This window comes from Stomoxys calcitrans, chromosome 1 (assembly GCF_963082655.1).
Source record: "Stomoxys calcitrans chromosome 1, idStoCalc2.1, whole genome shotgun sequence".
In the NCBI taxonomy this organism is placed as follows: Eukaryota; Metazoa; Arthropoda; class Insecta; order Diptera; family Muscidae; genus Stomoxys; species Stomoxys calcitrans.
In genome coordinates, this window is record NC_081552.1 from 240227147 (window position 1) to 240240496 (window position 13350).

At 39.5% G+C, this 13350-nt stretch overlaps 1 protein-coding gene across 5 annotated transcripts in view; it reads right to left on the minus strand.

The window, feature by feature from the left end:
* LOC106094575 (uncharacterized) overlaps positions 1 to 9356 on the minus strand; it is a 53911-nt gene extending 44555 nt beyond the window's left edge. For 2 of the 5 annotated variants that reach the window (XM_059371032.1, XM_059371030.1), the window contains exon 1: positions 9064 to 9356. The gene's annotated coding sequence lies outside the window, so the exon portion shown is untranslated. Of the gene's footprint in view, positions 1 to 9058 lie in introns of all 5 variants that reach the window. The other 3 variants (XM_059371033.1, XM_059371031.1, XM_059371034.1) reach the window with 2 other exon arrangements.
* Between the last annotated feature and the right edge of the window lie 3994 nt (positions 9357 to 13350).

Sequence of the window (13350 nt, forward strand, 5' to 3'; positions counted from 1 at the left end):
GCAGCTACAACTGCCGTGAGGTTAATAGAGCTTTCACTTTGGCCATGTGGCGGCTACGGTCCTTCATACAATGTCCGATGTTCCAGGCAGTGTGGATTACACCCTACCTGAGCCGCTTTTTGATATAAAGTACTGTACCACTATTCCTGATAGAACCGATTGGAACTACGATATCCTTGGTAATAGAAGTTACATAGACTTGTATACGGATGCTTCCAAACTAAACGACCAGGTGGACTTTGGGGTGTACTCTAAAGATCTAGAACTGGTCATATCGAAAAGATTACCCGATCACTGCAGTGTGTATCAAGCGGTGGTGCTTGCAAATAAGGCAGTGGTGGCATGGCTAAGACATAATGTCATAATGACGATTGGCATAAATATCTTCTCAGAGAGCCAGGCAGCCATCAAATCCCTGGAGAACGTATTTCTGAACACAAAAACCGACCTCGACTGTCACAGATCTCTCAACGAGATGGCTGAACAGTTCAAAATTCATCTGTTCTGGGTGCCGGGACACAGAGTTATCCCAGGTCAGACGAGCTTAGGAGACTAGGCAGACGAGCTTAGGAGACTAGGAACTACCTTAGACATTCCAGGGAAACTGGAATCTGTGGGCATTTCTCTAGTGACATGTAAGCTAAATTTCCAGTATCAGGCCCGAAGGACAACGAATGATAGATGGGGCTGTGAGCATTCCCAAAACTATGTGGCCTAATCTAGACTTAAAGAGGTCTACCGCTTTGCTGGCTGTGAACAAACGTCTCAGTCATTGTGTCCGTCATGACAGGTCACTGTCTAATCGGAAAATATGCTGACAGACTGAAGGTTGCCAGCATCGATTTTTGCAGAAAATGTGAGGACATCGAAGAAGAAGAGACTAGAAAAGACTATTTCGAGAGAATCGATTAACAAATGACCATTTGATTGCAATATTACTGCAAATCGGGCGAGAATATATATATATATGAGAGCTATGTCTAAATCTGAATCGATTTCGAGCAAAATTAACTTGTGGAAGTCGTCGAGGAAAGCGTTGTACAAAATTTTGCGATGATTGGTCAATAAATGCGCTTGCAGTGGCTCAGGGCTGAAAATCGAACGAACATATATATGGGACTTATCTGAGCCGATTTCTATAGAACACCTTCTGTGTGTGTGTGTCCCGCACTAGCAGTCAGAAGAAGTTCTACTCTTGTCTCTCATTTCTTTGAAAACCTGTCTGATTTAGCCGATGTGAACATTCGCAAGTTATTCGGCTTTTTAAAGCGATCTGGATGATTCAGCGGTAGGAACTGGAAGGCATCTTCCTTCTTCTACTCCTTTGGTATCACAATGAACGAAAACGTCTTAGTTAGTCCGCAGACTGTCACTTAAACCTAATCTAACCTTTCAACATTTGGGCCGGTATTTCACGAATAAATGCTGCAATCTTCTCTTCAAATGCGTCAATTAAAGCGGCCTTGTCTGTATGACATGAGCTTTGACATAGCACCACAAAAAATAGTCTTAGACGTTAAAACGCACTATCTAGGCGCCCAATTGACGGGTTCTGAATGTGAAATAAAATCTTCACCGAACTCGCCTCTCAATGAGTCCATTGTTACGCGTGCTGTGTGGCATGTGGCATGTGGCACCATCTTGTTGAAACCACATCTCATGTGGTCAAGCTCTTGCATTTTGGGCAAAAAAAATTGGATATTATCTCACGGTAGCGCTCACCATTCACAGTTACGTTACGTTTCGCATCATCTTTGGAGAAGTACGGTCCAATGATGCAACCAGCCCATAAACCGAACCAAAATGTGAATTTTTGTACCCTACACCACCACTGTGGTATTATAACTGTGTGCATTTGTTTTCAACACTAATAAGGAGAAAAGCTAGACCCATCGATAAGTATACCGATCGGCTTTTAATCACTTCCTGATTCGATTAAGCTATGTCTGTCTGTCTGTCTGTCTGTGTATTCTTGTGATCAAGGTACAGGTCGCATTTATTGTCCGAAATTTTACAAATGCCATTTTTTTGATTCAAGGACGAACGCTATTGACTTTGAACAAAATCGGTTCAGATTTAGATATGGCTCCCACCTAGCCATTCTGTTTATAACACCTCTAAATATTGATCTGGGACCCCATAAAGTATATACATTCTGATTCGATCTAGCCATGTCCGTCCATCCGGCCGTCTGTCGAAATCACGATAGCGGTCGAACGCGTAAAACTAGCCGCTGTAGGCGACCTGTAGGTCGTTGGAGATTGCAAATGGGCTATAACGGTTCAGATTTGGTATAGCTCCCATATAAACCGATCTCCCGATTTAACTTCCTGAGACCCTGGAAGCCGCCGCTTTGATCCGATTTGGTTCTAAGTTTGCACAAAGCATTCTGCTATGACCTCCAACATCTGTGTTAAGTGCGGTCTAAATCGGTCTATAACCCGGTATATAGCTCCCATATAAACCGATCTCCCGATTTGACTTCTTGAGCCCCTGGAAGCCAACATTTTCATCCGATTTGGCCTAAATTTCTCACATGGTGTTCTCTTATGACCTCCAACAGTTGTGTTAAGTGCGGTCTAAATCGGTCTACAACCCGGTAGAGCTTCCATATAAACCGATATCCCGATTTGACTTCTTGAGACCCTGGAAGCTGCAGTTTTCATTCGATTTGGCTGAAATTTTCCACATAGCATTCTGTTATGACCTCCAATAACTGCGCCAAATACGGTCGGTCGGTCTATAACCAGAAATAGCTTCCATATAAACCGGTTTCATGATTATCGCTGTTCGGTTTATAGAACTTTTAATTTTGCTGGTTTGACAGAAGTTTGGCATGTAAAAAAAAATGATGCCAAATATTCCCAAGATTCGGCCCGGCCGAACTTGGCACGCTTTTACTTGTTCTTCGTTTATCGTTACTTGAATATAATGCCAAAAAATTTGTATTTTATATTTTTGTCCAAAAATTTTAAATGCTTTCTTTTTAACATATTTTGAATTTTGCCTAAATTATATTTCGAATTTGGAATCGTATATTTGTTTCTAATGGAAAAATATTTCTATAATATAATGCTTGAAATGATCGTTAGTAAAACATAATTTTCTTGATGGGTTTTGGCTTAAAATACTCAATGTGATGACAAGTGAGCGAACGCATGAAGACTTGCCAAATGTGGCCAAAATATTTGAAATTTCCTAGAGTAGCTGCGAAAAACATTCCTTATGGCATGGAAGCTGTGAGTGACGATTCATCATCAACAGCTAGCTACAAACGTTTCGTCAATAAAGTGTTAACAATGCATTTCACAAGTTTGCTTTGGTCAAGTTGGTTTTGGCATTCACATCTCAAAAGATAAATGAGGTTTTTATGGGCTTAAGACTCTAAATCGACGGTTCGGTCTGTATGGGGGCTATATCAAGATATCGTCCGATATAGCCCATCATCGAACTTAACCTGCTTATGGACAAAAAAACAATCTATGCAAAGTTTCAGCTCAATATCTCTATTTTTAAAGACTGTACCGTGATTTGAGCCTCTAGGCTCAAAATGTCACGATCCCAGATCGGTTTATATGGCAGCTGTATCAGGTTATAAACCAATTTGAACCATACTGTGCACAGTTGTTGAAAGTCACAACGAAACACGTCATGCAAAATTTCAGCGAAATCGGGTAGGATTTGCGCCCTCTAAGGGCTCAAGAAGTCAAGACCCCAGATCGGTTTATTTGGCAACGATATCAGGTTATGAACCGATATTTGCCACAGTTGTTGGAAATCATAACAAAACACCTCATGCTAAAATTTCAGCCAAATCGGATAGTAATTGCGCCCTCTAGAGGCTGAAGAAGTCAAGATCACAGATCGGTTTATAATGGCAGCTATATCAGGTAATGGACCGATTTGGCACAGTTGTTGGAAGTCATGGCAAAACACCTCATGCTAAATTTCAGCCAAATCGGATAGTAATTGCGCCCTCTAGAGGCTCAAGAAGTCAAGATCACAGATCGGTTTATAATGGCAGCTATATCAGGTAATGGACCGATTTGGCACAGTTGTTGGAAGTCATGGCAAAACACCTCATGCTAAATTTCAGCCAAATCGGATAGTAATTGCGCCCTCTAGAGGCTCAAGAAGTCAAGATCCCGGATCGGTTTTTATGACACCTATATCAGGTTATGAACCGATTTAAACTATACTTAGCACAGTTGTTGGAAGTCATAACAAAACACCTCATGCAAAATTTCAGCCAAATTGGATAGTAATTGCGTCCTCTAGAGGCTCAAGAAGTCAACATCCCAGATCGGTTTATATGGCAGCTATAACAGGTTATGGACCATTATGGCCCATTTACAATCCCATTCGATCTACACCTATAAGAAGTATTCGTGCAAAATTTCAAGTAGATAGCTTTGCTCCTTCGAAAGTTAGCGTGCTTTAGATAGACAGACGGGCGGACGACAGACGGTCATGGCTAGATCGACATAAAATGTCATGAAGATCAAGAATATATATACATTATGGGGTCTGAGACGGATATTTCTATGGATAGAGCCTTCCAAAAATTGAGATATTGAGCTGAAATTTGGCACAGATACGTATTTTTGATGCACGCTGGTTAAGTTCTTGAACGGGCCAAATCAGACCATATTTGGATATAGTTGCTATATAGACCGACCTGATGATAAGGGTCTTATCCCCAGAAATGCTTTATTTTTCATCCGATTTCGCTGAAATTTGAAACAGTGAGTAGTTTTAGGCCTCCCGACATCTGAACCAAAAATAATCCACATCGGACTATATTTATAAATAGCTGTCATATATAACGATCTGCCGATAAAGGGTCTGAAGCCCACAAAAGCTTTATTTATTACCCGATTTCGCTGAAATTTGAAACAGTGAGTAGATTTAGGCCTCCCAACATCCTACCCAAATATGGTTCAGATCGGACTATATTTATATATAGCTGCCATATAGACCGTACTCCCGATTAAGTGTCCAAAGCCCACTAAAGCTTTATTTTTTAACCGATTTCGTTGAAAAAGTGAGTAGATTTAGGTCTCCCAACCTCCTACTGTATTTAGATATAGCTGTCATATAGACCGATATGCCGGTTAAGGGTTAAAAGCTCATAAATGCTTTATTTATTACCCGATTTTGTTGAAATTTGATATACAAAATTCAACAGTGACTTATATTTATTAGATCACACAATATCCGTGCCCAATTTGGGTGCATAAGTTATCCAATTTTCACTGGATTGTGACGAAAGGGGGTTTACATGTATACCCGAGGTGGTGGGTATCCAAAGTTCGCCACGGCCGAACTTAATGCTTTTTTACTTGTTTTTTATACCCTACACCACCACTGTGGTACAGGGTATTATAACTTAGTGAATTAGTTTGAAACACCCAAAATAAAGAGAGATAGACCCATTGATAAATATACCGATCGACTCAGAATCACTTTCTGATTCGATTAAGCTATGTCCGTCTGTCCATGTTAATTTGTGTACAAAGTACAGATCGCAGTTTTCATACGATCGTCTTCAAATTTGGTTCAGGCATGTTTTTTGGCTTAGAGACGAAGCCTTTAGAATTTGGAAAAAATCGGTTCAGATCTGGATATAGCTTCCATATATATGTTCGTCCGATTTCCAGTAATATTGCAATAAAATGGTCTTTTGTTAACCGATTTTCTCGAAATTCGGCAGGAGGGATTTTCTCTTGACTCTCAATAGTACTGGTGAATTTCATGGAAATCGGTTCAGATTTAGATATAGCTCTCATATATATATCGTCCGATTTTAACTTGTAGAGTCACAGCAAGCGCATTTATTGACCAATTTTGCCAAAATATTGCACAACGCATTCCTCGCCGACTACCACAATATACATGGAGTTTGTTCAAAATCGGTTCAGATTTAGATATAGCTTCCATATATATGTTCGTCCGATTTCCAATAATATTGCAATAAAATGGTCTTTTGTTAACCGATTTTCTCGAAATTCGGCAGGAGGGATTTTCTCTTGACTCTCAATAGTACTGGTGAATTTCATGGAAATCGGTTCAGATTCAGATTTATATATATATATATATATATATATATATATATATATATATATATATATATATATATATATATATATATATATATATATATATAAATATATATATATATATCGCCCGATTTTAACTTCTAGAGTCACAGCAAGCGCATTTATTGATCCATCTTGCCAAAATTTTGCAAAACGCTTTCCTCGACTGCCACAGTATCTGAGAAGTTTGCTCGAAATCAGTTCAGATTTAGATATAGCTCCCATATATATGTTCGTTTGATTTTGAGAAATATTGCAAAAAAGTGATCATTTGTTCTCCGATTCTGTTGAAATTTTGCAGGAAGGAATTTTTTATGACTTTTAATATTACTGGTGAATTTCATAGAAATCGGCCCTGATTTAGATATAGCTGTCATATATGTATATCGCCCGATTTTCACTTTAAGAGCCACTCCAAGCGCATTTATTGACCAATCTTGCCAAAATTTTGCACAAAGCTTTCCTCGAAGACTACCACATTATCTGAGAAGTTTGCTCGGAATCGGTTCAGAATTAGATGTAGCTCCCATATATACGTTCGTCAGGTTTTGGGTTATTTGCCATAATGATGTCATTTGTCAGCCGTAGTTTTTACAGTTTGAACATATTTGCTCGCCAAGGTCCATCAAAATTGCCTAGGAATTGGATATAGGTCCCACATTGTACTTATAGGGTAGGTGTAGGGTGTTATAAAGTCGGCACCGCCCGACTTTTGCCCTTCCTTACGTTTTTATACCCACCACCGACGGATGGGGGTATATTCATTTTGTCATTCCGTTTGCAACACATCGAAATATCCATTTCCGACCCTATAAAGTATATATATTCTTGATCAGCGTAAAAATCTAAGACGATCTAGCCATGTCCGTCCGTCTGTCTGTTGAAATCACGCTACAGTCTTTAAAAATAGAGATATTGAGCTGAAATTTTGCACAGATTCTTTTTTGTCCATAAGCAGGTTAAGTTCGAAGATGTCCGATATACTATATCTTGATATAGCCCCCATATAGACCGATCCGCCGATTTAGGGTCTTAGGCCCATAAAAGACACATTTATTATCCGATTTTGTTGAAATTTGGGACAGTGAGTTGTGTTAGGCCCTTCGACATCCTTTTTCAATTTGGCTCAGATCGGTCCAGATTTGGATATAGCTGCCATATAGACCGATCCTCCGATTTAGGGTCTAAGGCCCATAAAAGCGACATTTATGGTCCGATTTCGCTGAAATTTGGGACAGTGAGTTGTCTTAGGCCCTTTGACATGCCTCCATAAGTTGGTCCAGATCGGTTCAGATTTGGATATAGACCGATCCGCCGATTTAGGGTCTTAGGCCCATAAAAGCCACATTTATTATCCGATTTTGTTGAAATTTGGGACAGTGAGTTGTGTTAGGCCCTTTGTCAATTTGGCTCAGATCGGTCCAGATTTGGATATAGCTGCCATATAGATTGATCCTCCGATTTAGGGTCTAAGGCCCATAAAAGACACATTCATTATCCGATTTAGCTGAAATTTGGAACAGTGATATGTGTTAGGCCCTTTGACATATTTCTTCAATTTGGTCCAGATCGGTTCAAATTTGGATATAGCTGCCATATAGACCGATTTTTTGATTTATGGTTTTGGGCCCATATAATGCTCATTTATTGCCCGATGTCCCCGAAATTTAGAACAGTGAGTTAAGTTAAGCCCCTTGACATACTTCTGCAATATCGCACAGATCGGTCCAGATTTGGATACAGCTGCCATATAGACCGATATCTTTGTTTTAGGTTTTGGGGCCATAACAGACGCATTTATTGTCCGATGTCGCTGAAATTTGAGACAGTGAGTTTGGTTAGGCTCTTCAATGTCCTTCTTCAATTTTGCCCAGATCGGTCCAGATTTGAATATAGCTGCCATATAGACCGATTTGATAGACTCTGGATTTAAGGTTTAGGGCCCATAAAAGAGGCATTTATTGTCCGATTTCGCCGAAATTTGGGACAGTGCTTTGTGTTAGGCTCTTCGACATGTTTGTGCAACTTGGCCCAAATCGGTCCAGATTTGGATATAGCTGCCATGTAGACCGATATCTCGATTTAAAGTCTTGGCCCCATAAAAGGCGCATTTATAATCCGATTTCACTGAAATTTGACACAGTGACTTATGTTCGGCTTTTCGACATCCTTGTCGTATATAATTCAGATCGGAATGAGGTATATGAGCATAAGGTATGAAATTTTCACCGAATTTTGATGAAAGGTGGTTTACATATATACCCGAGGTGGTGGGTATCCAAAGTTCGGCCCGGCCGAACTTAACGCCTTTTTACTTGTTTTTTTTTTAATTTGATTTCAATTCAAATTTTTCTCTGTTAGATTTTTGATTTATTTTGTATTATGAATAATTAATAATTATTAGTTATACATAAGAAAAATTATTTATTATTTGTATTATTTTATTATGTAGGTATATCACTTTTTTTTTGTTTTCCACTGGATTGTAATAAAATTTCATTCAATTTCGTTACACTGTGCGCGCAGATTATTTTTGGGGGATAACGCAGGCGATTTACGCTGCACAGCAGCTACACACGCACACACACACACACACTCAAAAACGCGCACAAACAAAAACAAAGTAAAAACACTGGACAGACAGACAAACTACAGAAGAAGAAAAATTAAAACATTGAACTAATTTTCCTTATGTTTCTTCGTTTATTCCACACCACCGTCGCCTCATTTTCTGCTGTTGTAGGTGATGTATTCACTTTTTTTTCTTCTAATGATTTTTCACAAAACAATGAATTCCAGAACGCGTTTCTTTTCCCCATTGATTTTTGAATTTTATGGCCACTAAAAATGATCGAACAGCAGTAATTCGTAACACACATTATTTTTTAATTAAATCATTATGTTTAATAAAATTTCCAATATTTCTTATTTTTCTCTTCTAAATTTAAACAAGCAATTACAATACATTCGCTTCTATATGGTACACGCTGATGGAGGTGTTTTTCTTTTAGATTTTCGTCGTACTAGTCGTCGTCGTCGCCGACTTCAACCGCTTTCTCCCCTTCCCCCTTCTATATTTTTATGAACACCGTGGACCGACGATATGCCAGCAACATTCTGACTTCGTTGCGTCGCGACGCAACTGAACGACGAACACTTCAAAAAAAGAGTTCAACGTTCGATGCAGTGATTATAGGGCGAAACTTATTCCTCCGATCTCGTAATGGCACAACTGATCTCTACCGCAGATCCGCGAGAACTAAGGAATAACACAAAAAATTTTCAAAAAAACAACATTTCTCTGGGATGACCAGACATTTAGAGTGCCGGAAAGGCAAGCAACCAGCCAGCCTGCCTTACGCTCTAAATGTAAAATTTTCTTTATTTCTATTTTGGAAAATTTGTTGAGAATATTTCCTTTGGCGTGAGAGGCCTGAGAGACTTGGAGAAAATTTAGTTTTCTTAAGATTTTATGGAAAATACATTTTTGAGAGTATTTAGCCGCACATGATGGCATACCTCATTTGTTTTCATTCACCCATCTTTTAGTTTGTAACCATATTTCATCACATAAAGTGATGAAAGGGATATTTTGTTAAATAAATAGTACCCTGAAATGTGTGTTTTTAGAAAATTCATATGCTACAAATTTACAAAAAAATTAATTACTGCCTACTTTTGATATAATTAGGAAAAATCACCAGAAACTGTTGCTTAAATATATTTAAGCAAGTAAAAAGGCATTGGACACCCACCTCCTCGGGTATATACGTAAACCACCTTTCGTCAAAATCCGGTGAAAAATGCATACCTTATGCCCCAAAGCAGCTATATCGAAATATTGGGTTGCCCAAAAAGTAATTGCGGATTTTTCGTATATAATCGGCGTTGACAAATTTTTTCACAGCTTGTGACTCTGTAATTGCATTCCTTCTTCTGTCAGTTATCAGCTGTTACCTTTAGCTTGCTTTAGAAAAAAAGTGTAAAAAAAGTATATTTGATTAAAGTTCATTCTAAGTTTTATTAAAAATGCATTTACTTTCTTTTAAAAATTCGGCAATTACTTTTTGGGCAAGCCAATATGTTCCAATTTGGAACAAAAGTCACTGTGTCAAATTTCAGTGACATCGGATTATAAATGCGCCTTATATTAAGCCAAGACTTTAAATCGAGATATCGGTTTACATGGCAGCTATATCCAAATCTGGACCGATTTGGGCCAAGTTGCAGAAAAATGTCGAAGAGCCTAACACAACTCACTGTCACAAATTTCGGCGAAATCGGAGAATAAATACGCCTTTTATGGACCCAAAACCTTAAATCGAGAGATCGGTCTATATGGCAGCTATATCCAAATCTGAACCAATCTGGGCCAAATTGCAGAATGTTGTTGAAGTGCCTAACACAACTCACTGTCCAAAATTTCGGCGCAATCAGACAATAAATGCTCTTTTTATGGGCGCAAGACCTTAAATCGAGAGATCGGTCTATATGGCAGCTATATCCAAATCTGAACCGATCTGGGCCAAATTGCAGAAAGTTGTTGAAGTGCCTAACACAACTCACTGTCCCAAATTTCGCCGAAATCGAACAATGAATGCCCCTTTTATGGGCCCAAAGCCTTAAATCCGGAGATCGGTCTATATGGCAGCTATATCCAAATTTGGACCGATCTGGGCCAAATTGAAGAGGGCTGCCGAAGGCCCTTACACAACTCACTATTCCGAATTTCGAAAAAATCGGAGAATAGATGCGCCTTTTATGGGCCCAAAGCCTTAAATCGAGAGTTCGGTCTATATGACAGCTATATCCAAATTTGGACCGATCTGGGCCAAATTGCAGAAAGTTGTTGAAAAGCCTAACACAACTCACTGTCCCAAATTTCAGCGAAATCGGACTATAAATGCGCCTTTTATGGGTCCAAAACCCTAAATCGAGAGATCGGTCTATAAGGCAGCTATATCCAAATTTGGACCGATCTGGGCCAAATTGCAGAGGACTGTCGAAGGCCCTTACACAACTCACTGTTTCAAATTTCGGCAAAGTCGGACAATAGATGCGCCTTTTATGGGCCCAAAGCCTTAAATCGGGAGATCGGTCTAAATGGCAGCTATATCCAAATTTGGACCGATCTGGACCAAATTGAAGAGGGCTGTCGAACGACCTTACACAACTCACTATCCCAAATTTCGCCGAAATCGGACAATAAATGTGACTTTTATGGGCCCAAAGCCTTAAATCGAGAGATCGGTCTATATGACACCTATATCCAAATCTGCAGCGAGCTGGGCCAAATTGCAGAAAAATGTCGAAGAGCCTAACACAACTCACTGTCCCGAATTTCAGCAAAATCGGATAATAAATGTGGCTTTTATGGGCCTAAGACCCTAAATCGGCGGATCGGTCTATTTGGGGGCTATAGTCAAATATAGCCCATCTTCGAACTTCGAACCTGCTTATGGACAAAAAAAGAATCTGTGCAAAGTTTCAGCTCAATATCTCTATTTTTAAAGACAGTAGCGTGATTTCAACAGGCAGACGGACGGACATGGGTAGATCGTCTTAGATTTTTACGCTGATCAAGAATATATATAAATACATTGTGCCTATAGAGGGCGCAATTTTTATCCGATTGGGTTAAAATTTTGTAGAATGATTTCGCTCTTGACTTCTAACTGATTTTATTAAATTTGATTTTATTCGGTCGGTGCATTGATATTGCTTCTATATAAATCGATCTCTCGTTTTCGTTCAAAATAAAGGTAATGGGAAATTACCGATAGTATCGATACTATCGATACTTATTTTTAAAAATATTGAAAATATCGAATGTTGCGATTATCGATAGTTTGCCAGCGAGAACAGGCTATCGAGGGTCTCCCATATGAATCCTTAGGCAATTTACTGTTGGAATTCTTTGTCCATCGACTATGACTTCAAGCTACATTGAAACCTCTTTCGATAAATAGTTTAGATGACGTTTTCGTGGGAGAAATTTTACAATTGCGATTGACGAAAATGTTTGCTAAATCTTGGAGATAAATGTTTATTCGTTCCCACATTCATTCGTTTAAGATATACTTTATTCCTCCTCATGACTATATCTTTGGCCCCGAATAATTATGGGTCTGCGTTAAAAGGGAGATGCTTATTAGGTTCATCTGATAATCTCACTGCTGATGGCGGGAAAATTTGCTCTCATGGAGGCCACCGCCTATGACGCTGAACGCCTGAGATCGAATTCTGACGAGAACATCTGAAAATTTTCTCAGCGGTGGTTATCCCCTCCTTATCCTAGCGACACTTGTGAGGTACTGTACCATTTGGTATGGCAACCATGTGGAAACTTTACCTCAAAGAGGTGTTGCACAGCGGCACGCCGTTCGGACTTGGCTATTAAAATGAGGCGCCTTATCATTGAGCTTATACTTGAATCGGACAAAACTCATCAATATGTGAGAAATTTGTCCCTGTTCCTTAATGAAAGGTTTATGGGTAAATTTACATTTTGGTAAGTATTCCACCGTCTGGTATGGAGTAGGTGGCTGCTGAAGTAATGGTGAAGCATAAACCATTCTCCACGTTGCGAACATTAGAAGGGGCGGTTGTCATCGCAGGTAGTCCTGGGCATAGTACCTGTAGCTTAACTAGTTTGCCTTCTTCTAATAAACATTCGTTCGGCTTTTAGAAACTATGAAGTCATTTGGTCGGTAAAGCTCTGTGATTATAAGAATGCGGTTGTTGTAACAGTGTCATGTACACTGAGGCGCCAGCCATTGCTGATAAAGGATTCCATCGTGTCAATCCGGTATGTAAAACCGGCTCCCATGGGATTGCCGCCATAAGAATGTAGTCTAAGGCGAGAGTGACAATCATTCACCATATGGTGAAGTGTATTAGTCCTGTACCAATGTCTGACGAACTTGAGGAAGTTCCCATAATCCTGGTCGGGTGTGGCCCCCTTAGGGACCAGAAGAGAGAGGAGGAACACAGCCCATGATATACCCCATATAAAGGCTATAACTTAATGCTACCGCAACTCTGAGGTTAGCATGTCCGCCTGGGTTCAAAGCCCGACAGGAACATCAGACAAAAATTTCAATGGTGGTCATCCGCTTATTGTGCTGGCAACATTTGTGAGGTAATTTCCTTCGATAACAACCCTACTTCTCTAATAAAGTAGTGCCGCTTTGCCGTTGGGACTTCGAATAAAAAGGAGGTCCCTATCCTTAAGCTTTAACTTAATCTCATT